This window comes from Apodemus sylvaticus, chromosome 5 (genome assembly GCF_947179515.1).
Source record: "Apodemus sylvaticus chromosome 5, mApoSyl1.1, whole genome shotgun sequence".
Lineage (NCBI taxonomy): Eukaryota > Metazoa > Chordata > Mammalia > Rodentia > Muridae > Apodemus > Apodemus sylvaticus.
Window position 1 is genome coordinate 151,703,727 of NC_067476.1, and position 27,926 is coordinate 151,731,652.

The 27,926-nt window shown below is 53.4% G+C and overlaps 1 protein-coding gene across 6 annotated transcripts in view; it reads right to left on the reverse strand.

The window, feature by feature from the left end:
• Positions 1 to 20,666, reverse strand: part of Sulf2 (sulfatase 2) — an 82,095-nt gene extending 61,429 nt beyond the window's left edge. Inside the window, exon 1 of one of the 6 annotated variants that reach the window (XM_052184320.1) lies at positions 20,522 to 20,665. The gene's annotated coding sequence lies outside the window, so the exon portion shown is untranslated. The other 5 variants (XM_052184317.1, XM_052184319.1, XM_052184318.1 and 2 more) reach the window with 5 other exon arrangements.
• Positions 20,667 to 27,926: the final 7,260 nt, after the last annotated feature.

The following is a 27,926-nucleotide window of genomic DNA, read 5'->3' on the forward strand; positions in this document are numbered from 1 at the left end:
TCTCCCACTGTGCTGGGAGTACCCAGTTCCAGCCCAGGTGCTGCTACGGTTTGCCTGAGCATCTTTGAACATTTGCCACTCCCCTCCCCCAAATCCACCTCGGGAGGGGTTGTGTTGTGGGGCAAAGACTATGAGTGACTCCCAGTGCCTGCCCCGGTGCTTCCAGGGAGAGACATGCCACTGAGTGTGACATCCCTGGCTGCCTTGGCCCCTGCCATGTTAAAACCCTCGCCTACCACCCCAGAGAGCCAACGCAGTGGCCTCTCTGATCCCCACTGCACCACAGTTAAAGGCACAGACTTTCGAGTTCCTTGTGTGGTCACGTAAAACTGCCGTGCCTCAGTTTCCCCTCCAGACAGCTGGGCATGAGAGATCAAACGTGTCACCCGGAGGTGGAAACAGAGCTTTTCTCACTGCGGTGTGAATGATCTCTGGGCAGTGATCACCCTCCTACAGGGTTTCCACAGCCCCTTCGTGACTCCTCTCCCTCCGTGGGTTCTCCTGCCCACAACATCCAAGAAGACAGACTCACTGTCCCCACAGGCACCCAGGGAGGACAGCAGAGGACATCTGAACCTTGCTCTCCTGACTGCCTGGTGCCTCTCCTCGCCCCAAAACTCTGTCTCCCCAACTTCTCCGATCTAACACCACAGCCCCCCTTCCCACCACCCTCCTGCTCTCCCTTGCTTAACCCACTCTTTTCTGTTTGTTGTCTTGGGGACAAGCTCTGTGTGGCCTTGAACTTGCCATGTAGTCGGGAATGACCTCACATCCCGAAGCCCCCGACTCCACTTCCGGGTGCTAGGATTACGGGTGTGTGTGTGTGTGTGCATCACTGTGGCTTATGCTATGCTGGGGATCGAACTCAGGGTATGCACAGGCTAAGCAAGCTTGCAGCTGGGCTGCGCCCTGATCCAGGACCTCTTCAGCCTCGTTCTAAAAGACAGGGGAGGTGGCAATGTCTTCACAGCTCTTGGAAACTGAGGCAGGAGGCTCACAGGCTTTGAAGCCTGTCTGAGTTACACCCAGCATCCACCACCACAATAAATAAACAAGCCAATACACATTTTGAAATGGGAACCTCTCTCTCCAAGTGCCAGCGAGCGAGCAGGACAGAGCCATCCCTTCCCGGTAGCGTGGTTCCTACAGAGCTAAAGAAAGCTGATGGTCTCCCTGCGCACTGCAGGAGGCCCTTTCAAACAAGTGAGGATACAGCTGGTGCCAGAAGAAGCCACCCGGTCTGGAGGGAACAGGAGGCTCACATGAACAGAGAGATCCCTTGCAGTGGTGCTTGGCCCTGAACTACTCCAAATCAGGGTCATCCCCGATTTGGGCACTTATCAAGAGGTCACAGGCCCCTCCAGAAGCACCAGTGTAGATGCACTGGAAGTCCCAGAAGTATTCCTTCCTGCTTCTACAGGAAGTGAGGCAGTCCCGAGGGAATTCCCACAGGTTGCCCCACAGGGCCTCCAGCGGCAGCCTTCCAGCCAGGACTCACCAGAGCAAACACTCCTGTGACCCTCCCTCTCAGCACTTCACAGCCATCAGCCCATCTGAAGTGCAGAACTACCCAGTGACGTCACACCCACTCTGCGGATGAAGAGAGGAAGGCACGGGACACTAAAATCACTTTCCCAGGACTGTAGGTTCCGGGCAGGCAAGGTTTAAACCCGGATTGGATTTGGCTGGCACAGTGGAACCCCGTAAACAGGTCTGCAAGCTGGTGCTTAAGAGGACTTCCATTCTGGCCCCAGTCTCTGCTGCCCCCAAAGGCAGCAGGTGGGCAGGGACCCTCCCAGAGCCTCTCTAGCTATCAGAATGGTGGTCATGGGGGTGGGGCAGACATCATCTGCTGGGCTCCAGCCCCACCTCTGGCTCTGCATGCTGGCCTCAAGAGCACTTCCTGCTCCGGACAGACAGACGCTGAGGTCCGCAATGCCGAATCGAAGCATGAGAGGGGCTAATCATCTGCCAGTTGAGCTATCCGATTTTTGATGCATTCCTGCCCCACCCCCACCCTGCCACCATGACTTCTTCTGGCCCGGTGCCAGCTTCTCTCTGGACACAGAAGAAATCAATTAACAACGACAGGAGACATTCTGCCTTCCCCTTCTTGGTAAGAAGATTCAAAATCGTTGAGGAGAATGCCTCTGGACCTGTTATGGCTCAGAGCGTCCTGTCCACCACCCGGCATACCGCCTCTCCCACCAGCTCATTTCAAAGTCTGTCCAGCCCTTTCCCTTCTCACTGGATTCCCACAGCCTTGCAAAAATATCTCTGGAGACAGCTAAAGTCCCAAGAGTGTGAAGATACCGCTACACTTCTGGATCTATGTGTGTGGGAGCAGGTCTTGGTGTGGTTGGAGATCCCCGGCCCACGGAGCACAGCTTTGGAGACTCCCCAAGGTCTCTCTCAGGATACTCCGAATGGCCGAGATGGGCCGCTTTCCTCTGGGGGTCTCCAAGCCCCACAAGAAGGGTAGAGAGTACAGGAAGGACCATGTGACTGACTGATGGGGTCAGAGTGGAGAAGGGACTAGTCTCGGGGTACACAGAAACACCCATGAATGGGAGCAGAGCCCTGCCACAGACTGGGACCACCTAGATCTGAAGTAAGGTATTTGGTGGGTGGCAGGGGCGTCCCTCCAGGATGGGTGACACAACTGCTAACAGGTTCCGCTCCTCTCACCAAGCAGCCAGAATTCCACTAAAGAAAAACCAGGGTCTATTCTTACTGAAAAGCCTCTGAGGTTCTATCCCCCAAACCCCCCAAACCCCCCCAAAACCCCAAAGGGCACAGAGACAAGACCCTTCCCAATCTGACCTTGGACTGGACCCTCCTTGCACCCTCTCTCCCTCCTACATTTGGCTCTAGCCGCACGGCCTCTGTCTAGGCCTGGCGTGTCTCCACCCCAGTGCCTTTGCACAGGCCACTCATCCGGATACCTTCCCAGCCCCCTCCGCCCAGTCTCTGCTCACACTCACACTCATTGCATAATGAGACTGAAGCATTGGACACCTCTGCCACTGGTTACTCTACCTGCCAATCTCCCTGCCAGAAGGTCACCCCCCCTGAAGGCACAGATCTCGGTCAGGGAGTCTCATCCCTTTCTGGGTCGCCAGTGCCAGTGGGTGCTCAGGTTTGTCCCTGACTTAGCATAGAACATTCTCCCACCTGTCTCCTGGTAACAGCCCTCCACTGTGCCCAGAGGCCACTGAGGCTCAGTGTGGCTGCTGCAGCAAGGTTCACTGACATGGGTAGGACCAATGAGTGGCTCCTGTCTTTGGCTCTGGTGACTGGCCCAGAGGTGGGGATGTGACACAGGTCTGACCAATGAAAGAGTGGGAGCCTGGGACCCCAGGAGTCCTCAGAAGCCCTGCTCTGGGTGGGTTCGTTCTGTCTGTCTGTCTGTCTCTGTTTGCATGTATGTGTGTGTGTGTGTGTGTATGTGTGTGTTAAACACATTAAATGGAGCCCAGAGAGGATTTTGGTAATAATGGGTAGGACTAAGGTTTACCCTGTAGTCAATCAAAGTCCAGTCGGGGCTGTCCTTCAGAAAGGAGCATGACCCCAACACAGTAACCCTTCGAAAAAATGTCGAGGGGTAACTGAAGTCTCTTTAGTGCTTTGCCAGGGGCTCTGCACAGTTCCCAACACCCATCCTGTGTTAGCTCAGCCACACGTACAACAGCACTGAGAGGCACAGATGAGGAGGCTGGGGCAGGAGGGGTTCAAAATCTGCCTCGAATAACGAGGCTTGCAACCCAATCCGCTCCCTGTCTCCCAAGAGGTCCCTAAGAACAGGTCACATCAGAGGGTCAGTGCTGTCTGCCTCTGGGTAAGCTTGTCAAGGGGACACAGGAGGGTGCGGGTAGGGAGGGAAGAAGGGAGGGAAGAAGGGAGGGTGCTCTGGAGGTGCTGGAGGGGGGCAGGTCTCTGGGAAGTAAGCTCACGGCTCTATTGAGAACCCCAGCTCTGTCCATAGGTGCCGTCTGCTCATGAAGGCAAGCGAGGGGGCACCCAGGCGTCTTGACCCCAGCTCCTTCTCTTACAACTCCCATTCAGAAGCCCAGAACAATTGCCAGGACTGAGGTTTAGTGACTAGGAATACAGAGAAACTGCTGCTGGGGAGTCAGGGAAGGCTGCCTGGAGGAGGGCAGGAAGGATGAAGTTTGAGCCGCTCAATAGGTAGGAACAAAGGCCAGGAAGCGTTGGAGCTCAAAGAAATGGTAGAGGGTGTGGCCTTAGGCTGAGGGAAAGAATACTGAGTGGGAGTGGGACGTGTGGCCAGGCAGATGTCTAGCTGGGGCACGTGTCAGGCCCACCCTGCTGGCATCTCCTGCCTCCTAGGTACAGGTTCCTCCAGTGCTCTTTGACTTCTAAGGAAGCTTCTGGGGCCTATGGGAACAGTTTCCCATGTCCTCTTCTTAGGTCCAGGACGCTGGTGCCCTTTTCTGAGATTTCAGGCTAGCCCTGAAACAGGACAGGGGCGAAAGGACCCTTCTGAGGGGCTGGGGGGTGGAGGCCCGATTTCAACACAGGGCTCAGCATCTGGGTAGGTAACTCAGGCGTGAAGTGAACAGTGCAAAGTGGGCCCAAAGCTCCGGCAGGATGAGAGCCAGCTGCAAAACCACCGAGGCTCCAGAACGTTCTGGAAGGCCTGCACGCCAGGCGCAGTTCTCGGAGCCGTGAACTAACAGAGTCCCTGCCCTCGTGGTACTGACATTCTAAGGAGCTGACACACCAGGAGCCAGTGGCATCTCCAGGAGCGGGCAGCAGGCAGGATGGGAGACTGTGTCAAGACCCCGGCTCCCGGCTTGAGCTCAGGGAGAGGCTCGAAACAATGCGTGCAAAGTCTTGAGAAGCGGAGTGTGCACACCGTCAGCGTTCCAAAGAAGCGGACGGGCGACAGGCTGTGGCACCGCAGCAGTCACACACCTGCACATCCGCTGTGCCTAGTGAAAGCTGTGCCCAAATCCCTGCTCCCACGGAACAGGTGGGGGGTGGGTGGGTGAGCAGGGCAGTCCACAGTGGTGGGTGGGTGGGTGGGGCGAGGCAGCGGGGAGCACCAAGCGAGGTGGAGTGGGGCGCACTGTGATCTGGAACTGGCTGCCCAGGTTTGAACCAGCTCTGCGGCCACTGGATGTTGGTGGTGTATCATACCGCAGGGCCTCAGTGTCTCCATCTCTAAGGCGAGAGAAGTAGCAGCATCCACGCATAGAGCTGAGGGGGTGGAACGGCTAACGACCCGTAGCAGTAGATCAGTGCGCAGCAAAAGCCCAGGCAACGTGGTCAAGCCCAGGCTACGTGGTCAAGTCTCATCTGGGCTACCCAGTAACAGCACCCAGTTTTCATCTGAGCATCCTTTTCTTCCTGCCTTCGGTCCAGAATGTTTAGGCGGAGCTACAGAGGTCTAAGGTTAGACCATGAGATCAAGACCTGAGCCAAGCAGGGCCTTTTAATCACCCTGCCTCAATGACTCACTAATCAGAACATAGATGCATTGGCCTGACTGGTCAGGAAGAGGAGCCATCCTACAAAAACAAAGGGTCCAGTCACTATCTTGCCACCTGCGGAGCAGAGAAGGAAGCCAACACAGGAACAGGAAGAGACCAGTTCTGAGCCAGTGACATTAGGCGCCTTGTGCCAGCTAAGCCTGAAAGAAGAAGGCTGGCTTCTTGGGCGCATCTTTCAGGCTCAATAGATTCCATCTCCTTCAGCTGTGAGTGGCGCGCGATCTCTCTCTCTCTCTCTCTCTCTCTCTCTCTCTCTCTCTCTCTCTCTCTCTCTCTCTCCCCCTCTCTCTCTGTCCCTCCCTCTCCCTTTCTCCCTCTGTCCCTCCCTCCCGCTCTTTTGTTTTTTCTTTTTGGCTTTTTGGCTTTGGTTTTTTATTTATTTTTTTTTCTTGAGACAGGGTTTCTCTGTGTAGCCCCGGCTGTCCTGGAACTCACTCTGTAGACCAGGCTGGCCTTGAACTCAGAAATCCACCTACCTTTGCCTCCCAGAGTGCTGGGATTACAGGCGTGAGCCACCACCGCCCGGCAAATGATTTCTTTCTTTCTATTTTCTTTTTTCCCCTGAGACAGGCTTTCTCTGTGTAGCCCTGGCTGTCCTGAAACTCACTCTGTAGACCAGGCTGGCTTCGAACTCAGAGATCTGCCTGCCTCTGCCTCCAGAGGTGTTTACCACCATTGCCTATCTTGTTCTCTCTATTATGTTCATGAGTACACTGTACTCATGACACACCAGAAGAGAGCATCAGATCCTATTATAAATGTTTGTGAGCCACTATGTGGTTGCTAGGAATTGAACTCAGGACCTCTGGAAGAGCAGTCAGTGCTCTTAACCGATGAGCCATCTCTCCAGCCCACCCCACCCCACCCCACGTTCTCTCTCTTTAAAGGACAGACCCAGGAAGAATGGCTGCTCTCTGCTGTTTGTAGCTATGGCTGGCAAGGCTCCAGAGCTGTGACTGGGGTTATCTGCTGGCTGCTGAGAGGGCCTGCATTCGGCCTGTTTCTGGTGGACTCGAGGTGGGGCCAAGAGAGGGCTCCAAAGCTGGGTGTCCAGTGACAGAGGGAGCTGCCTGTTCCCTTCAATGGCTTTGCAACCTTGCCCTTCCTTCTCTTGATGTGCATGATGTAGCCGGGCTAGTCTGAGGGCAGAGGACATGAGCCTCACCCCTCCATGAAGAGTCTAGAGGTCACAGTATAGATGGACACACCAGGCTCTGTGGCCCTTCTCAAACATGCACAGTATAATGGCCCACAGGCCATCACCTCAGTGTCCCTGCCCCGCTGGGCAGTGAGAGCTGCCTCTCTCCTGAGATATAATATTGTCCCATGCCCATCCCAAAGCCTCCTCAGAGCCTGGAAGTCTGGGTAACCCGAAGGTCCCTAGCTATCTCTAACTTCTTGTATGACTCATGCTGAAAGTCATGATAACCAGGAGCTGGAGGGCAAGAAGGGTTGGCATTAGGCGTCAGTTAAGGGTAAAGTCTCGCATATCCCAGGCTGGCCTTGAACTCACCGAAGGAGACATTGAACTTCCGACCATCCTGTTCCCACCTCCTGAGTGACAGGATGACAGCCATGCACCACCACCACATGGCGTTTATGCAGTGGGGATGGACCCCCGGGCTCTGTGCATGCCGGGCAGGACTCGACCAACCAGGCTACACCCCTAGATCTTGTATCTGTGTTTTAGAGGGAGAAGGGTCTCACCGTCTCGTTCTGTCTGGTCTGGAATTCCCTATGCACACCCAGCAGTGACCTGCCTGCCTCTGCCACAGGCACGCTAGGATGACAGGCTTTCCTGAAAACCAGCCCTCCCCCCCCCCCCCCCCCCCGTCAGGTCTGGGAAAGACAGAAATAGCTTTTTGATCTGAAGTTCGAGAAAACATTAATTTCTTTCCATTGTTTGTGTTTCCAGCTCCCCTCCTTGCTTTAAGAGTCAAGATGCTCAGAAAACCTCTCACAGGGTGGGGTGGGGTTGGGGAGGCAGCCCTATGAAGGCTTGCCTTGCCAGAAGTTTCAGTACTATCTGGTCATTTTTGGCAAAAGCTGCCTGTTTGCAGCTGCCTTTGTCTACAGTTAGGGACATGGGCACAGGCGAGGACCGAGGGGCTGGAGAGATGGCTCAGTGGTTTACAGCACACACTACTCTTCCAGAAGACTTGAGTTTGGTTCCCAGCACCTATAGTGGGCAGCTCACGAGCGAGCCTATGTCTTACGCCTCTGTAGGCACTGCCTTCACACACACAACCCCCACATGTGTGCAAATAATTAAAAATTAAATGTTAAAAGAGGAGAAAGAACCTAGATCTGGGAGACAGGCCACAGGGAAAATCCAGTCCATTCTAAGCCCAGACAATGAAGCCCCTCTGCAGCTTGGCTGGAGAGTGGTGAGGGAATCTTCCAGGCCACCAGATCTTTCCTGAGCACCTACTGTGTGGGTGCTAGGTGCCGTGTGTGGGATCCGAGCACCTACTGTGTGTGGATGCCGCAGGGAATATGATGAGGAAGGGCTGGCTCCAGATACGGGTGCTCTGGTGAGAACAACATAGAATGATCTAATGAAGAATTTCAGACTCTTCTAAGAGCTCCAAAGGAATCTGTCAGGAGGGCAATGCCAGAGAGTCAATCAGAGGAGGCCTCTGGGAGGAGGTGACATTGAGCTGAGACTCCAAAGATCAGTGAGAAGCTAGTTATAGCTGACACGCTGACTCTCTCCCTCCTCACTTCTTTCACATTGCTGGGGACTGACCCTTGGGCCTTGGGTATCCTAGGCAATGCTCATGAAAGGGCCAGCAGGACATCTCTGTGGCAAAGGCACTCACCACAAAAGCCAGCCAACCTGCACTCTGATACTGGAACACACAAGAAGGGAGGAGAACCAAGGTTGGCGCCTGACTTCCGCACGCCCGCCGTGGCACCCATTCCCCCATGCACCCCACACGGGAATACTAATCAAGGCAAAGGCCCCGTGACCGCAGTAAGCACAAAGGGCCCGGATGGCAGAAGCACGCAGGACTTGCCTGGCTGGCACAGCTGAGGGTGGACCCAGCTGTCCCCCAGCCCATGCCTGTGGGTAGCCACGCCTGCCGTCCTTCCTGGGTGTTTCGGGGAACCAGAATCAGACACCACATTCCCACCTCTGTTCTCTGTGCTTCCCTCTCAGCTGAGGACAAAAGCTTCCTTGGCAGGAGTTACAGTTATTTCTGTAAAAGGCCCGCAGCCAAAAGCAATAAAGCCCCAACTTGAACAGAGTCGTTATTCACGCCTAATTGCGGGCTGGTGTTCAGTGGGGACTGACCGTCCCAGCCTCTCTCTCCCATCATCGTTTGCTCGGCCCCACACTTCCCGTGCCCCATGGGTGCCCTGCACACAGTGTGGGGGGGGGGAAAGGGGGGTTCTGGCTGTGGACGTCGTTGTTGTGTTCTTCAGGAAGACCGTCCAGGAACACTGGGGCATTTTGACTGCTGGGCCTCACAGCCCAGTGATCTCTTCTCAGTCTGCCTGACGCTGGGCTGAGCATCCCGTCCCTCTATCCTGAGACAGTATAAACGACCCAATGCTCTTGTCATCCCAGAGTCTGGGCGCACAGGTGGGACCGATGCCTGATGTCCCTTTTGACTAATTAACCAGCTATGTGTGGGCTGGAAAGAGAATGTGTGGGCCCTGCTTCCTGCCCCGTGTGCCTCATGGGCTAGTCAATATCTGGGGGGAGGCTGTGGATCCTGTGAGCCAGGGCAGTGCTACTACAGAACGTCATTAAGTAGGCACATCCTGGGGTTGCAAGAAAAGAAAGTGAGCAAGCCAGGTCCAGACAAGGCTGGGATCGGGGTACAGCACCCAGGGTGCCGGGAGGGTCTACACAGGCTATCTTCATTTTCCAGACAAGAACACTGAGGCACAGTTGGATGAGGGGAGTTGACTCTGCCCTATAGAAGGGGACTTCTAGACCCAAACAATACCTCACTACAGAGTCTGGGAACAGGAAAAGCTGCCGCCACCGCCGGCCTTTAAAAACTCCATCCTTTGAGATGACCGCTGCTCCACCTTGGTAAGGGCCCCACAGACTTCTCATTTCTCCTGCCTGAGAAGCACCCAGCTCCCCTTCCTTCTTTGGAGAATAGTACCCCAATTTACCTCATAGAGGATATTCTTGCCTACCAAGAGTGACCATGTGACCAGGGCTAGCCAATGAGACTCTTCCTGAGCTCAGGCCTCCCAGATAGTGCTCAGAGCAAGGCCCCCAGCAGGGGTGAATGGTCTCTCTGAGGCCCTCATTCCACACTCCAAAAGGCAGCTAGCAACTCCTGCTCAGAGACCCCCCCCAGAGACTCCCTGACTCTGTCCTGTGCTCTCCCAAGCCCAGACCCCCAAGCCTTCCAGTGCCCTCCAGATGAATCCAGTTCCTGAGGCAGCACTGGAGAGAGGGTGAGCTGTTACTTCCTCAGACTCTGCCTGGCAGCCCCACCCCTGTGCGGCCTCCACCCCAGGAAACGGTGTGGTTCTTCACCCTCTTCTGACCTAGAAAAACTGGGGAGTGTGACGCAGGACCAGGGTAAGGCTCAAGACACGGCCTTTTTCATTTCTGCACCTTCTGAAGCTGGATTGCTCAGCCACCATGTTGGTGTTCAGGCCGCAAGGAGACATGAGACTCAGCACGGCTGAGGTAACCGTGCCTGTCACCAGCACTGGGTGTGACTGGGCGGCAGGACTTCCCAGCTGGGGTCACTTGAAGCAGTCCGCTGGCAGCCCACAGCATCCTCAGAACACAAGAGAGCTGCTGCTACCCCCACCAACACCTCAAAGACCAGCAATGGCGGTGGAAAGATGACGGAACTCAGTGAACTACCCCACAGAAGCTTTCTATATAGTGCCTCAGTTTCCCCCTTACTAGAGAGACACGATCAACTTCCTGCTTTTAAAGATTTGGGGGATGACTAAATGTCAAGCAACAAGTCCAGGGTCGACATAATAATGATGATGATGATGATGATGATAATTAGTAGTAGAAGTAGTAGTAGTATTGAAGTAGGATCTCATGTAGCTCAGGCTAAGTCTCAAGATTGAGATGTAGCCAAGGACGTCCTTGAACCCATGATCCTACTGCCCCCCCCCCCCCATACCCAGAGTGCTGGGATTACAAGTGTGCACTTCCTGCCAGGTATAAGATTTCAGTATCACTACAGACGTGAGTGTAGCGTGTTGTCCCTGAGAGCTTGTCACAGCAGGGGGCTGACATCTGTGTGGGCCTCGTCAAGGGAGGAATCAGCCTGAGACAGGGCCACTGCTCCCCCCTCCTCTCCCCACCGCCTCCCCTCCGGCTTTGATTCCTGCTGAGGCCCGATCCACTGTGGGAAAACTAACCAGGCAGGGTGAGAACAGAGGCAGCTGAACTCAGCCACAGGCTTTGGCTGGGACCAAGAGGCACTCAGGTGGCCTGACAGGGCACACACTGACTCCCAGGCCTCAAGTTTCAGAAAAAGCTGAAAATTCTAACTTTTAAAATATGCATGTGATTCTAGAACCTGGGAGGCTGACAGAGGCAGGAGGATTGAGAGTTCCAGGTCAGCCTGGGCTACATAGCAAGACCCTGTCAGCACCACCCACCCCACCACCTCAACATTCTAGTAACTGTTTTTTTCCAAAAGTTTCCAAATAGCACATGGGTGAAGCACATAAAAGCCAAATACAGGCCCTGGGCAGGCAGCCTGGAGGCCTTACATTTTCCTTGTTTTTTAGACAGGGCTCTGAACTCTCAGGCATCCTGGACACTGGGTCTGCGGACATGAGCCCCTCATACACGGAGCAGGATACTGCTCCAGCCCTAACTCATCCTGGGTCTACCAGAGCCCAGTCAGTGCTCAGAGCACATCCTGGGATGCGCTTAGATGCTAGGGGGAAGGGGAGCAGATGAGCGAGGCCTCAGCCCTGACCCGTACACCATCTGTCTCAAAGGTGAATTTCCCAGGCGGCCCAAGACTCCCAGGGCCTGCTGTCCGTGCTGGGGAATCAGGGGGATAACCTCTCCTCTGTAGACCTCTCTTCCACCAGCTAACATGGGAATGTGTGAATCTAACCAGCTCCACCTCACGCTTGTTCTCTGCCAATGACACACAGGTTTTGACTTCCAGGGCCTGAGCAAGTCACCTCCCAGCAAGGAAAGACTCCATTCCTTTGAACAGCCAATCTGCAGGCCTCCTTCCTGGGCACCTAGAGGGCTGGGCCGAGCTCTAGTAAGACCAAGGCCACACCACACTCCGCTTACATTTTAGTGAGGGTTGAGGAGAGAATTCCAAAGGAAACAGTGTCACCCTAGAGTGACATTAGAGCCAGAGGTGACGTTAGACAGTGGGAAGAGCAGGTGTCTAGACTTGGGACTGGAGACCGCTTTGCAGCATCCGAGAAGAGAGAAGAGAGAAGTGTTCGGTGTATGGAGAGTGGGGGACGACAGGCCACAGGCTTCAAGAGTCTGAGAGGTCAACAGGGCAGGGGCGGGGTGGGGGTACAGACGGGGCAGGGCAGTGCAATGAGCCTGCATTTTAATGCAGGAACAGGCTATTTCAGGGGACAGAATCTCGAGTAGCCCAGACTGGCTTCAAACTCTCCATGTGTGTATGACCTTTTGCCTCAGTCTTGGGAGTACTGGGATCCCAAGTGGGCACCTGGAGGCCGGCTGGAGTTCCAGTATGATCGCCTAGCTTCTTCCAGACATGGCTGCAAAGAGAAAGCTGCTGGCAGCTTCCAGAGCCGAGCAAAGGGCCCACGAGCAAGATCACTGTTGAATGGTTTTACCCTACACCCGGACAAACTAAGGAAAGCAGAAGTCAGTTCACTTGGGAAATTTGGCCATTCGTTCAGTATTTTATAAAATTGCCATTGTCTTATGGGTTCACAGCATATGTGTGCGTGTGTTTATGAGGGCAGAGACCAGAGGCTGATAGGAGAGCAGCTGTTGTCTTTGACCTTGGGGTTTGGTTTGTTTGTTTGTTTGTTTTTTGTTTTGTTTTTGAGACGGGGTTTCTCAGGGAACCCGGAACTCAACAATTCAGCTAGACTATCTGGACAGCAAGCCTTAGGGGTCCTGATTCTGCCTCCATTGTGCTGGGATTACGGGTGCTACAGCCACACTTTGGGTCTTCACATAGACACTGGGGAATTCCAGTTCAGGTCCTTGTGGCTTCTTGGCATGTGGGTAATTCACCCGGTAAAGTCTCCTCAGCTGCTAGAAAATGGTTATGATCACGTTGGCTAAAAATCCCCCTCTCATGCCTGCTGCGGGGTGCCCCGCCACCGCACTATGTGGGCACCTTCGCCGGTCCTGCCCTGGTGCCCCGCCCAGGTGCCCCGCCCAGGCGCTGGGCTGCAGTGTGTTCACTGTGTTTAATTATAAGCCACTTTGCCTTTGTTTTCCCTTTCATGCCTAATCAGGGCATTTCACTGATGACTGTGCAGATAAGTTATCCGGGAGTCCCTTCCAGGTAAACCTCCTCTCAAAGCACTTGCCAAAACCAGAAGGTGTTTGATCTGTTGGTTTGGAAAGCACTGAGCTAAGACTATCAACAAAACCCGGTTATCCTTCCCTCCTTACCGGTGTTTGGTTTAGAATCCAGTACAACACCCTGCCAGGGGCCAATGAGACACAGAGCAAAGCCTGCGGCAGGGTGAGCTTCAGAGGGATTTTGTTCTTTGGAAAATAAGAGAGAGAGAGAGAGAGAGAGAGAGAGAGAGAGAGAGAGAGAGAGAGAGAGAGAGAGAGAGAGAGAGAAGTTCTGTCCTATATCCCTACTTTGAGGAAGACTTGATGATTGGAGGAGCTGAGGCAGCTACATTGAAACCAAGAGACAAGAAGGTCAAAGACTTCTGCAAGGACAGAGGGACAGTAGACAGCAGACGACAGAAAACACTATTACAGATGGTTTCAAAAGACAAGACTTGGGCTCTCCACTGCTTTGAATGTTTTGTTGTGTGGGAAACAAGAAACTTCAATTGCCCAGGCCGCTAAGCCAGGAATTCCATTTTACTACAAGTAAAGAAAGCACGGTGATTAGACTCTGAGCTATCCTAATGACCTCAGTTGGCTTCCCTGTTCTTTGAAACATCCAACTTAGCAGCTGGCCTTAGAAGCCTGCAGACAGCATGGATCTCCAGAGGCAGCAGACAGGCGGGGCTCACCAAGCACCGATCCCTTGCTGGGCTATTTGCACAGATCCCCACCTCTCTGGCTACCAAGGTGGGTCAGACCCCTGCTAGGGTTCCAGCCATGGGCCCACAAGAAGAGCTGTCAGCAACGTTCTTCTCAGACACATCTGGCATCCACCTGGCCAAACACGCTTTATGTCCCTGCTTGAGGTCCCCCAGCGTATGGCCTCAGCCTCCCCTACCCCAAGGCCCCACAGGCATGCTTAGCCTAAGGATTCGAGTCTGGGCTGGAACGGAGGGCGGTCTCCAGTGGGGCCCAGTGTGTAAATCAGGGGGGAGGGGGGCATGTCTTTCACAACAGGCAGCTATGAGTCTGGTGCCCCTGCCACTGGGACACGCGTGTTGTTTTGCAATCCTGTTGAGACTGGAAATGTAAAACACTGGTTTGTGAGAATCTAGCAAAGTGCTAGGCTCAGAAGGCCTCCACTGTCAGGGTAGAGATCCCCCCCCCCCAACCCTGACCCTGCCGCCTCTGCCCCAGTGATGATTCCCGTCTGCCAATCACCCAGGAGTGAGCAATCAGTCATGAGAAGCTCAGCCAGTGCCTTCTAGTGCTCCCATCTAGTGCTCCCATCTAGTGCTCCCATCTAGTGCTCCCATCTAGTGCTCCCATCTAGTGCTCCCATCTAGTGCTCCCAGGAACACAGAGGGGAGCGAGTGGGGCGTCCAAAAATATTCATCGAATAGGTATGTGACAGGCTCTGAGAACAGGGGATCACACCAGCCAATACAACATGCGTTCTCTCTTCTCTTGTGTGTCCAGTCACACAGCTTAAAATAACTGGGAAGCATGACAGCGTCCAAGTTCAGGCCTTCAGCCTTAGCAAGCTACAAACTCACACAGCCAGGACATGAGAGGAGTCCAGGGGCCTAAAGAACCTCCTGGAGTTCCTTATCCTTCCCTCCTGCTCCCTCCTCCCCGGCCACCCCATCCCAGGTCACCTGGCCACTGCACTCAGCACTCTGATCACTCTCTGGTGGGGTCCTCCAGAGCCGACGGTCTCCGCCCATGGTGTCAAGTTTGTGACACTCAAAATTGTCTTCACCAATACTGCATGTCCCCTAGTCAGCAAGAGCACTCTTGTTTGAGAATCAGTGGCTCTTTCTGAACCCTGGACCCGCTCAGGTCCTGCTGGCTCCACAATCCAAATTTTTCTCCCCGGCACCAACCCAAACCATCATGGTGACTCTGTCTCCTGACTACTCTCTGTGACCCCCATGGTCCTGATGGCTCTGGGCACTGTCTCCCCACTTAGCATCAAGACTATTGATCATGTGAGCTGAGATTTTTCTGAAACACAGATGGGATGGCTGTCTGACAGCCTCCTATAGTCGTCCACGTCATTTAAAACATAAAGTCTGAATGTCACACTTCTGTCTTTATCTTCACAACTTGCTCATGGCTTCCTACTCCCACTGGGCTTCTGGGTCCTGAAAAAGCTGTCCTCTGTACCTCAGGGCCTTTGCACAGGCTGTTCTCACCACCTCAAATGTTCTTTCCTCAGCTATCCCCGAGACCAACCTCTTTCTTACACTTCATGTAAGAAAGGCCATGGCTCAGAGATCTCTTCTTCAGGGTGGCCTCTCTGGAGATACCTCACCGCGCTTCACACTGGTGAAGGTGTCTTGTATTTCATTACTGTTTTTTGTTTTATTTTGTTTTGTTTTCTGAAGCCTGGTATGAACAATCCTGACTATGGCCCTGTTCACTGCTTGCTCTTGGGGCCTGTGTCTCTGGAGCACCAGGTTCTCCCTTCCGGGGCTAGGCCCTCAGGCAGTACCTGGCTCTTGTCAGGTATTTAGTAGTGACAAGAGATAATCTCTGGTCTGTGCTGTACTGTACTGTACTGGGACCTATGAAGTACTGGGATCCTTGTGGTACTGGGACCCATGAGATACTGGGGCGTCTTGGGTACTGGGACCTAAGAGGTACTGGGACTTATGTGGTACTGGGACCTATGGGGAACTTGAGCCCTTGTGGTATTGGCCCTACGAGGGGTTGTATAATAATTGGACCTTCACAATACCAAGAAGGCTGTCATGTTCGAGGCAATGGTACATTTTGGCTTCTCTCTATTCCTGTCCTCATCTAGGGTACCGTCCCCTACTACCACTGCCATGAGCAGACAAGGCCCTCTTTCTAAGCCTTTTGCTGACTTGAACCTACGCAGGGTGTCTGCTATCTCTGAGGGACTTTACTTTTTGTGGTTGTTGTTGTTGTTTTGGTTTTTTGAGACAGGGGTTCTCTGTGTAGCCTTGGCTGTCCTGGAACTCAGAAATCCGCCTGCCTCTGCCTCCCGAGTGCTGGGATTAAAGGCATGTGCCACCACTGCCCAGCGGGACTTTACATTTTTTAAACAAACACTTCAAGATGATTTTCATGGTGGAGAGCCAGGTAAACTCAGCCCTCAGAGAGCCCAAGATCAAAGCCAGGAGGCAGCCTTCTATCCACTGAAGCCGCTAAGACGGGCCCTGGTTCCCAAGGACCCTGTGGGAAGGGGAGGGTGGTGATGTCCCCATGGGTCTCACCTCAGCAAGGTTGATGACAGACCCTTCTGACCATGGCTGCCCATACAGGTGGCTCCTTGCTTCCCAAATGTCCAGGCTTTCTTGTTCCAGCACACACACACCCCACTATAGTCAGGGGGGGCGTGTGTAACTTACTACCTCAGCCAGTGCACGGGTCAGTGGTCTCATGGGGGGGCATCTGGGCTTAGGGACCGTCACTGAAAAAAGGCTTGCTTCTACTCTTGGGCTGTGACCATAGGGGTGATGCTTGATGCCTCTCACAGGGTCCCACAGCCACACTGTGGTCCAGGTTTACCCGGGATATGGATGCTGAGCACTAGGTACCGATGATCTCACTCTGGTCCACAGACTCAGGGAAGGCAGTGAGGACTTAACTCCAGTACTTGTTGGAAGAGAAAACAGAGGCCCAGAACGGTTGAGTCACACGCCCCCATGTCATTGCTGGGCAGGTGGCCAGACAGACCGGCTGTCTTAAACACCCAGCCCGGGGCTGCCAGAGACTGCAGCTTTAGTTCTGAGGAAAGCACAGAGTGAGGTAGAGGGCAGAGCAGAGACAGGAAGAATGGCGTCTGTGGCAAACGCTGAGTCCCTGATTCAGTGGTGCACGATGCCAGGGCTGTCTTAGGATTTAGGGCCCTGTGAGAGGCACCGGGCGTTTTTCCTTTGCCTCCCAGTGATTTCAGAGCCTCTCTTTCAATGGCTTGCGAGAGAAAGGGTCCTGATTGCAGCCCTTCTAAGAAAACACCCCTAGCCCACATTCCATCTGCAACTGCACTCAGCAGCTGCCAGCAGATGTGGCTGATACGGTTCTGGCTGCCTGCCCATGAGCTGCAGGGTCTGTAACCCCAGCGCCCAACTGCAGCCAGCCACTGCCTCTTCCCCTCTAGGCTCCAAGTGAGGTCTAGTTCCCTAGCAACCACCCCAATTAGGCAATCACGCCATTTATCAGGATGCCAATTAATTATAATGATCTTAATGATCTCCCAATTAGATAGCGCCTTGAAGCCGGCTGGATCACGGGCATCTGCCGGGGTCCCCACCAGGCCAGCCCCTGGGGCCGGCAACAGCCAGATTGTCCTGGCCTGCTATGGTCATTATGGACAGGATGACTTTCCTGTCCCCTGACGTTTAGAACGCAGCCTGAAACCACCCTCTGAGGCCGCCAGGAGCCACAAGAGGGTCTCCCTCCTACAATGTCCTGTGTCATCCATTCCCTGTACTTTTTAGGAGCTAAAATCCTTATTTCTGCATGTTTTTCATTGGCCACATTTGAAAGAACCTTCACATCTAGACCAGGAGAGGAGATGAAACCCTGGGGAAGAGAAGTGTGTGTGGGGGGAAAGCCAAAACCAAAACCAAACCAAACAAACAAACAAACAAATAAAACCCCCAAACCCAAACAAACCAAAAAACCGAAACAAAAAAACAATGCCCCCCCCCCCAACAAAAACAAAAACAAGAAAACCAAATAACCAGAGGGGGAAAAAGCACACACTGCCAACCAGGGTACCTCCTGACTCCTACCCAAAACGGCAGCGGGTTCTTGGGGAAGGGAAAGGATTCAGACAGTCGGCTTCTAACTTAAATAGCTTCACTGTCTCACCAGGCAGGTTTCTTGTCCCCTGCACTTTGAAAACAAGTCCCTGGTGGAAGAGCAGCCCAGTGGCTCAGAGTGGATCTGGCGCAAGAGGAATGTGCCACGCGTGACTTATTATGTCTAAGGGCCTGGCTCAAACACTTCCTGCCTCTTATCTTTGAGGTGAAGGGGAAACTTCTTTGAACTGGTCAGAAAGGCAGGAAGGGCCTCAGGTCTTCAGAGAGGGCAGAGTCTAAGTAAAGATAATGGCTGTGTGATAATCCCCCCCTCATACCCAGGGGCCAGAAGTCACCAAACCCAGCACCAAACTCAGACTACGGAGAGGCACTCAATTCTGAGTGAAAAGGCATTTGGATCATCGTGAAATTGTATATGGGATGGGGGGGGGGGAGAGTCCTTGAATGGAGCCCATGTGGGGCAGGGGGACACACAGGCACGCAGACTGTACAAGGGCGCCCGTGCCCATAGTTCCTCCCTCGGGGCCAGCCTTGACTCAGCAAACCATCCTTCTAACCTTAAGTCTGAAAACCTAACATGCTATTAAGGTTTCAGAAAATGTCATGAATTCAAATAAAAAAAACCCTCAAGAGGGTTACACAAAGTCCAAAGCCACACTACCCTCAGCCAGGGCAGGGACAGCGGGTTCAATATGCCATTGGCCAAGCTAACACCATCCTCAATAAACTGCTGATTTCAACACTAAACCGCAGAGAAACAGGTTGTTTTGATTTCCCTGGGGACCAGCCAGGCTGGGTGGAGAATCTTGGGGGGAGGGGTCTTCAGAGAACTCCCACCCCTTTTAATCAATGGTTGTATCTTAGTTGATCCCCTTTGGGCAAGGAGCTGGACCCAGTCCAGCTAACTGTAAGGTGAACAAAACCCAGGGTTGTCCCCAGGGAAAGCCAACATCACCTGCTCTGTCACCTCCAGAGTAGCCTGGGGGTGCACCGTGGGAACGAGACAGGGACAGATGGAGAGGGGGAGAGGGCGGGCGTCCCCACAGACACAGCAAATATCCAGATTCAAACGTAAGCTGAATGTAATTACTTGGTTAATTAAATATTGACTTTTAACTCAAAAAGTGATTAAAACAAGCTGCAGGAGAGCCAGTCCTGAAGGGGTGGGGCCACTCAGAACTTTCAGGAAGTGGGGAGAGGTGTAGGGGGGGCGGTAGGGCGGGGGTCACCACAGCCACGCTCTGCGCAGACTGTCCTACTGTGTAGAGAATCAAGGCTCTCCGGCAGCTTAGGGGACTCTAGGCAGAGGCCACTAAGCTGACCCATGGCCCGTGAGTGGCTCCTTCCATTTGCCCATTTTGAGCCTCCACTCGCCACCAGCCGCCCTCGCAGGGACTAACCTGCCATCCACGCTTCCCTGGGTGACACTCTGTGCCTGGTACGCTCAGAGTACCACAAATGCCTGTCGAATGAATGAGTGAACTACTACTCTCTAAACGAAGTCACAGTTCCCGCTGCAGCGTCTCCTCTGGGCTACGGAGCCCGCGGCAGACGCAGGTCTGCAGGGCGATGGGTTCTGACCTGGCGCGGGAGAAGTTTTCCGATTTCATTTGTCCTCCGTTCTGCGAGTTCCTAGTCCCTGCTTGCTCGGGTCCTGCCCGGACAAGCCACACGTGGTCTGGCTCCTAGCTGGCCCTCTGGGTCTAAACCCCAAGGGGTCAACCGGGCCATGCTCCTGCAGCCCGAGGGTCCAGGCGCCCTTCCCCGGGAACCACCGGGGCGCGGGAAGTCCTCCCCTAGCCGCCCAGCCTTGCAGACGGGGTCAAATCGGTCAGCCCCCCCTGAGACCGGCCGGTGCCGAAGCCTCCGGGTGGCACCTCCCGGAGCCGGGCAGCGGGGACCCGCTGGGCTCACCTGAGCCGTGCTCGCCCTGGAATCTGTGATCCGGGCCCGGCCCAGCGCCCCGCTCACCGAGCGGCCTCACGGCGCCTCTGCCGCAGCCGGGCCGGGCCGCGGGGCGCAGGGGACTCTGCCTTGCCGCTGCTCCAGCCGCCGCCGCGGCAACCCGGCTTCTGCTCCGCCCCGCCCGCCCCGGCCTCCGCGCGCTTCTGGACCCACGACCCGGCCACCTCCCGCCCCGCCGGGGACCCGGCGATTCAGCCATCGCTCCTCACCTCCGCCTCCGCGGCCGCCCCGCGCCCCGGCCCGAAGTCCCGGCGGCTCCCGGCCTGCTGCCTGCCGAGCCGGTGGCCGGCCGCGCTCCCGCCGCCGAGCGCGCACCCTCGCGGGCCCGGGGCGCACTCACCCGCACCCGCTCCCGCTCGCCCTGGGCGCGGAGTTGAGGCTGATGTTCGCTGAGCAGGGAGCTGCCGGCGAGCCGAGACCGCGCGTGCGTGTGTGCGCGCGTGTGTGCCACTCGGACCCGGGGCGCATCTCTTAGTCCACCAGACACCGGCGCGAAGTCGCCAGGGCCATGGATCAGGCCCCCGGGCTGGCGCGCAGAAAATCCAGCCTCTTTCCGCTTTTTCGTCCTCCTCCCTCCCAGCAGCGAGGAGCCAAGTGTTCCCTGAGGCGTGCGACAGCCCCGGCCTGGCGCTACCCCTCGTAATGACACGTTAATAAATGTTTTCTTTTATCCGCTTTCACAGGGGCTCGCCCTGGTTTGCAAACACCCGGCAGCCTTTGCTGAAAGCCCCGCGCTCGCCTCTAAACACACACGCACCCACTTGCCATTGGAGACGCCGGCTTGGGCCGATCCCCAAGCTAGATCGCGGGAGGAACTGCCCACGCTCCCGGGACCTTCCCACGCGCCTCCGAAGCTCTCTGAGAAATTAACTCGAGCTCAAGCGAAAGCAGAAGCGTTGCCCAGACATGGGCCGGGAATGGGAAAGAAAGGGGAGGCCGGTTCCCTTGGTAAAGGGAGAACTCGACTCCAGGTGGTGCTGTGTGCGCGGTTTCTGCTGTCCCCGAAGCCACCAGAGGCTTGAAGGGGCCCTGACTGCCAGGGGTGGGTGAAGAGCCTCCACAGAGCCCACCAGTAGCTTCAGAAAGTACAGCGGATGTGCTAGGGGGTTATCGACCCTGCGGTAGTACAGCGCTAGCCTCGGATGGAAAAGTAACCCTGAAAGTCTTCCATGGTGTTCATCCATTTATAGATATTGAAATCAAGACAGAGCAGTTAAGTTATTGGCCCAAGGTCAGACGGTTGGATCAGGATCTGAACCCACGCCGCCGAGCTCCGGAGTTGTATCTGAACCCCCAGGCTGCGCTTATTTACCCCTGATAGGATTTTTCTAATTTCCTGATGGATAGCGTTGTCAAATTCACTGCGTAAAAATAGCTGGGCACCCATGGAGATGCAGTAAAATCGCTGTATCTCAAATTCAAAGGGACTGTCTTAACTGAGTAGGGGGCTCTAGACTCTACCCCCACTGTCTGCACTAATCCCGAACTTGCTTTTAGTAAACCAGGGGCAAGCCCCACCTTTGGCCACTGTGCAGTCGAGGCTGGATACAGGATATTAGGCCTGAGTATTTGCTTTCACGACACCCTCCAAAAAGGCATCCCCCCCCCTTTCTTCCAGTCCCATCGCTGCATGAGAAGGGTCTGGCCCCTGCAGCGCTGTTCAGTGGATGCCCGGGGCCAGACAGGGTGCCCATCCTTGACATTCTGAGAACTTCCTTAGAAAGCATAAACAAGCCAGGCGGGGTGACTCAAGCCTGTAATCCCAGTACTCTGGGAGGCAAAGGCAGGCGGATTTCTGAGTTCGAGGCCAGCCTGGTCTACAGAGTGAGTTCCAGGACAGCCAGGGCTACACAGAGAAACCCTGTCTCGAAAAAACCAAATCCAAAAAAAGCATAAACAAGCAAACAAATGTAGTGTGGTGGTACACACCTGCAGTACCAGCTCTTGGGAGGCAAAGGCAGGAAAAATCAAAAATTCAAGGTCACCCTTATCTACCCAGGGAGTTGAAGATCAGCTGGAGGTCCAGGCGACCCTATTTAAAAAAACAAAAAGAACAAAAGGAAAAAAAATCTCAGAAAATAAACCAATAAAACAGGTAGAAAAGCAGGCATAATCAGTTTTGTCATCCCAGACATTTAATTGGCATTTAATCTTTATATGGTAAACTCAGACAGTACTCTGGTAGCTCACATCTGTGAATCCCTGGGAAGGCTGAGGCAGGAGGATCTCCCCAAAGTCAAACTTGCTATATAGTGATTCTGTCTCTATAGAGAGCACAAAGCAACAACCGATGTATACACAGGTGATCTTTTTGTGTCCTTGTCTTTTTCTGCAACAAGTAATTTTACATGTTTTGTCCTTCCTGGCTTGGGGTTCTCCTCCCAGGAAGCACTGCTCCAGCAGGTTCTGTGGCCAGACGTTTGCACCTGGTCATCACATTCATAATCTTTGGTGAACACGGATGCTCAGAGATGTCAGGGTCTTGTCCACAGCCGGCAGGAGTGAGGCTGCACCAGCCTTTGAACCAGGTACCTTATTTCAGCAGTGATTTGTTTTTGTTTTTTTGGTTGTTGTTGTTTATTTTGGTTTTTGGGACAGGGTTTCTCTGTGTAGCCCTGGCTGTCCTGGAACTCACTCTGAAGACCAGGCTGGCCTCGAACTCAGAAATTCACCTGCCTCTGCCTCCCAAGTCCTCCCAAGGATTAAAGGCGCATGCCACCACCACCTGGCTATCAGTCCTGCCACGGGGGTCTGGGGTGGGAGAGGAAGGGAGGCTATGGAATGAAATCTGTGCCCTGTTTGCTCTGAGGTTCCGGAGACTGCTCTGGAAGTTGGGGATTTACATCAGAAAACAGTACGACCACACCCTCGCACTTCAGACTGGGCTCTCGGCAGATGGGTGTGCCCACCAGAAATTCCAGGAAAGAGGGCAGTTAGTTCACTGAACACTGGAGGAGGGTGGCATCACGTGACTTCTCTTAGGTTTCTTTGTAGCAATGGCAGTGGAAAGTGATGGTAACACCAGCACCTGATCCCTTCTCATTCTTAACTGAGGAGGGGACAGAGCTTAGAGCTTAGGGATGTGTGTGCGTGCACACACACACACACACACACACACACACACACACAGATATGATTCAGGAAACTATTCATCAGTTAAAGACAACTGGACTCCCCCCAACTCCTAGTGCACACCTAACCCCGCAGGACCTGGCCTCAGCCTGTTGCCTGAGATCCTTCTAGGAAGATGACAACGGCTGGCCCCACTCAAAATCTGTGTCTATCTAAAGACGTGAGGGGCTTCAGGGACAGATCCCCCAGCCTGGGGAGTCACAGTCTCTTCCACGGTTCAACTCTGTCCAGGGTGGGCTACACAGAGTCTCCAGGACCCGAGTCTCCAGCCCCTGCTTTCTAGACACATGGTCCAGGCCAGCCTTCCTTTATGTCCCCTGTGCCCCCGATAATATTCATGTCTGTAAATACCCCGGCTGGACAACTGTGGAGCCGTCTGAACTCCGGGCTCCCAGGCAGCGCCCCCACTGTTGGTTTAGTCTTGAGAACCTTTGTCCTGACATCCCTGTGTCTTGCTTGGCTCACTCTGCAGTATATCCTGGGTCCTACTTAGCCTATGGGATCCTTTGCATTGTTATTTCCGTGACTTTCCGGCAACGGCGGGAACTCCAATGCATCTCTCTGAGCCTTTCTGCATCCTGGCCCACAGGTTGAAACGAGTCAGATCGTCTAAACTTTTTGGCTGCATCTGGGCGAAGTCGATGGTATTTTATGAGGGTTATAAAAGACAACCTTTTAACATGTCTCAAACAAATTGGCGTGTAAAGGAGAAACACTAACCGTAGGGACATGACTGCAGGCTGGGGGCTATGGCTGAGGCCCCACGTTCTGGGGCACAGGTGGCTTTAATAAGGCAAGTTTGGCTGTGACTCGATTCTCAGGGGTGGAGATCAAACTTCCTGGCTCCTGAGTGGAGATGGGCTTTTCAGGGCTTTTAAAATACAAATAAAGTGTAATAATGTCCTCTAATTCAGAGACACTGAAGAGTATGTGTGTGTGTGTGTGTGTGTATGTGTGTTTGTGTATGTATGTGTGTATGTGTGTGTATGTATGTATGTATGTATGTGTGTGTATTTCTATACAATAAAGATTTGGGGAAAAATACAAATTCCAGCATCTTGCACAACAATATGAGTTTGTGGTTAATTCTGCTGAAGTCTTAGTTAGACAGAACCCAAGCTGTCTTGTCAGGAGAACTACCCTGGTATTAGCGAGAAGTTGTTTATATATCTTCAGATATTGTGATAATGAGAACGGCTCCTTAAGCCTCCATTAAAACAGAGCACTAATTGTATTTCATGTGGCCTCTCTGGGCCAGCACATGGTCATAGACAGGCTTTACTTCAGCAAAACACAGCTATCTTTGCATCGCCTCGGCCGTTTCCCCCCTTTAATTACATGTAATTGTATAGTCTAATTTATTCTAACGCCTGACGCCTAAAAGTGCACATTTACGAATCAAGGCCTAGCCTGAGAGGGAGGAGAATTATAAACCACTGTAATTGCCATGAGCGATCCCAAAGAGTGATGGTGTTTACTGTGAATTCTTACCGGGGAAAGAGAGGGACAGTCTCCTGTTAAGACACTCTTCAAAGACCACGAGGTCATGGTGACAATCGGATTTGTTGTTTGAAGTTATACTATTGGTCTCTCTTGGAGAAATGGCCCAGAAAGTTGCAGTGAATCTGCATCAACTGTGTGGCCCTGGTATATGTGGGTACATAGACCTGTGAGGACAGAGTTGACCATGAAAATAACCATGAGGCCCTGGGCAGGGCAGAGGGCTCTCTGTAGATAAGGTAGAACAAAAGGGCTTTTCTTTTCAAGTTGGATTTTTTTGTTGTGTTGTGTTGTGTTTTGTTTTGTTTAATTATCTACACATATTTCTGTGTGTCTGTGTATGGGTATGTGCACATGTGTGCAATGCCAGCAGCAGCCAGAAGGCGGCATCAGAGCCCCCTGAACGTGGCATCAGGTCGCCTGGAGCTGGAGTTACAAGCAGTCATAGCAACCTGCCATGGGTGCTGGGAACCCAACTTTGGTCCTCTGCAAAGCAGCGTGTGCCGTGTGCTCTTAACCTCTGAGCCATCTTTCCAGCCCTGGGATCTTTGTTTTCTTGAGGGGAAAAGTACAATCCATTTGTTCGTAAGTGCTATTCGATCTAGGGCTTTCTTTGGGACAATATATCCAGTTTTATGATCGGATTCCAGAAAAATCAAATCTGAGCTTTGATTATAGTTCATAGCTTGTAATTAACAGATGGTGGGCTATGGCTCAATGTTGCTCTAGGGTAGAGAGTCTAGCGACCCAGCTCTGCTCAGCCACTGACTGGCAGGTGGTTCCTTTGCTGACTCTGCCCTCCCACAACCCCCCACACTCGGTTTTCCCATTTAAAAATGAAGGTGGGCTGGGCAGTGGTGGCACACGCCTTTAATCCCAACACTTGGGAGGCAGAGGCAGGTGGATTTCTGAGTTCAAGGCCAGCCTGGTCTACAGAGTGAGTTCCAGGACAGTCAGGGCTACACAGAGAAACCCTGTCTCAAAAAAACAAAAGAAAAAAAAAAGAATGAAGTCGGGTTAGGGAGGGGGCTTGGTTGGGAGAGTGCTTTCCTTGCAAGCATGAGGACCTGAGCTCAACCCCTAGAATTTATGTAAAAACCAGGGATGGCTGCATACCTGTACCTCCAGGGCTGGGTGGGGGATGGGGATGGGGGTGGGGGGTGGGTAGTGATTAAGGGAGACACCTGCCATTAATCTCTTACCTCTGTCTTCTCTAGTAAATGGCCACTTTATTTCTTGAGACAGCATCTCTCACTGTGCCCAGCACTCACTGGTTCTGCAAGATTGGCCAGCGATCTGAACGTGGGACCGTGTGTTGCAGGACACATACTTTACCAGCTGCCCTGTCTCCCCAAGAATCTCTTTTAACAATGAAGTTGTCACATAGCAGCACTGGAAGAACCACACAGCGGATGGACGCAGGTGATCCTTCCCCCTGGGGCCACAGTTGATTAGGTTTATCACATGGGCTTGTGTATGTGGCTGGGTCCTGGGTCCCTCAGCAGGAGGCCGCAGATGTGGTGCCACCCGTCGCCCCTCAGGACTGGAGCGAGCATCCCTGAGGGGTATTGCTGCCTACCCAGAAGGCCTTCCTGTCATTATGGTATCTAAGAAAATCAACAGTGATTCTCTAATCGCTCCCAGCGTGGTCTCATCAACAGAGCGGCAGAAGTCGGGTTCCTCCTTCCTCCCTCCATCCTTTCCCTCCCTTCCCCTGCCCTCCCCTCCCTCCCCCTTCTCCCTTCCTTCCTCCCTCTGTTTCTCACGCCCTTTCTGGTTGTTCGGGGTCTTTGCACTTGCCCTGCAGCCTCTCTTAAAGTTCCAATTTCTGTCACCCCAGGATCCAGCTCAAACATCACCTTCCCAAGTCTCTTCCCTGTATGTTTTATCAATAACATTCCTGGCCGTAATATGCCAACATCTGACACTACCCCCTGCCTTGCCCCGGTTGGTCTAGAACTCTCTACATAGACCAGGCTGGCCTTGAACTCCCAGAAATCCACCTGCCTCCGCTTCAAGAATGCTAGAAATAATGGCCCACGCCAGTACACCTGGCTAAGATTCCATTTTTATTTTGTGGCCACTGTAGTTTTTAAGTATGACCACTGGTCATGTTCCCCACCCCACCGTGCTCTGTCTGACACCAGCTGCCGGAGGCTGTGTCTGTCACCATGATAGTTTACTGTCCGGAATGTCACCTACCACACACTAATCCATGATACTTGGCAAACGAATGAATATCCTGTAGGTGACAATTCCAGACAGAAGAGGTGGTAAAAAATGATCGGGAGCCCAGTATTTGGGGAATGTATCCAAAGTTCTAGAACTACAAGCTGCCCCTTACCAGCTCTAGGCCACCACGGCCTTTGCTTTCTAAAGGGCATGGGGTCTGTTTCCAGCCCCTACCGTCATGCACTGAATGGTGTCTGGTTTACAAAGGCCTACTACCTTGAGCTTAAAATATTTATGTTTGTTTCCTTCTTTGTGTGTGTGTGTGTGTATGTGTGTGTGTGACACACTGTCTCAGTCAGGGTTTCTATTCCTGCACAAACATCATGACCAAGAAACAAGTTGGGAAGGAAAGGGTTTATTCAGCTTACACTTCCATGTTGCTGTTCATCACTAAAGGAAGTTAGGACTGGAACTCAAGCAGGTCAGGAAGCAGGAGCTGATGCAGAGGCCATGGAGGGATGTTTCTTACTGGCTTGCTTCCCCTGGCTTGCCCAGCCTGCTCTCTTATAGAACCCAAGACCACCAGCCCAGGGATGGCACCACCCACAAGGGGCCCTTCCCCCTTGTTCACTAATTGAGAAAATGACCCACAACTAGATCTCATGGAGGCACTTCCCCAACTGAAGCTCCTTTCTCTGTGATAACTCCAGCCTGTGTCAAGTTGACACACAAAACCAGCCAGTATACACACACATCCGAATCATGCATGAATACACATTCCATGTATCCATGTGGAGATTAGAGGTCAGCTCTCATAAGTTCATTTTCTCCCTCTGGCATGTGGGTCCCTCGTCAGTAGCTGAGCCCTTTTAACGAACATGAGCTGGGTTAGTCAGAGCCCCCTGATTTGGAACCCTGATGGCTGCTTTGCACACACTGAACCGCCTCCCCGAAGTCCCCTCCTGGGAAAACACGCTGAACGGACAGACGCTGCCACACTGCTGGCCACAAGCTGCGTGTGACTGACCAGTCAGCTCCACCTTTGACCCAGAGGCAGCTTTGCCTGCTCACAGCCGGTGTCTGCTGTGACTAGCCAGAGTCTGTGGTTAAATATTTTGATTCTCAACCTTGAAGCTCTTGTGTAGAGGCTGCTCTGGAGGTGAGACCTAGCAGCCAGCGGAGGGTTGAGGGGGGACAGAGACCTCTCTCCCAGTAGGATGAGGGGAACCCAGCAGCTGGACTTTTTGCCATTCGTAGCTCTGGTATGAATTTTGCTTCCGCTCTGGCCTCTAAACAGTGGGTATATAACACCGGGTGCTCATAAACAGGAATATAGAGGGCTTCAGCTTATGTTGCCATGAA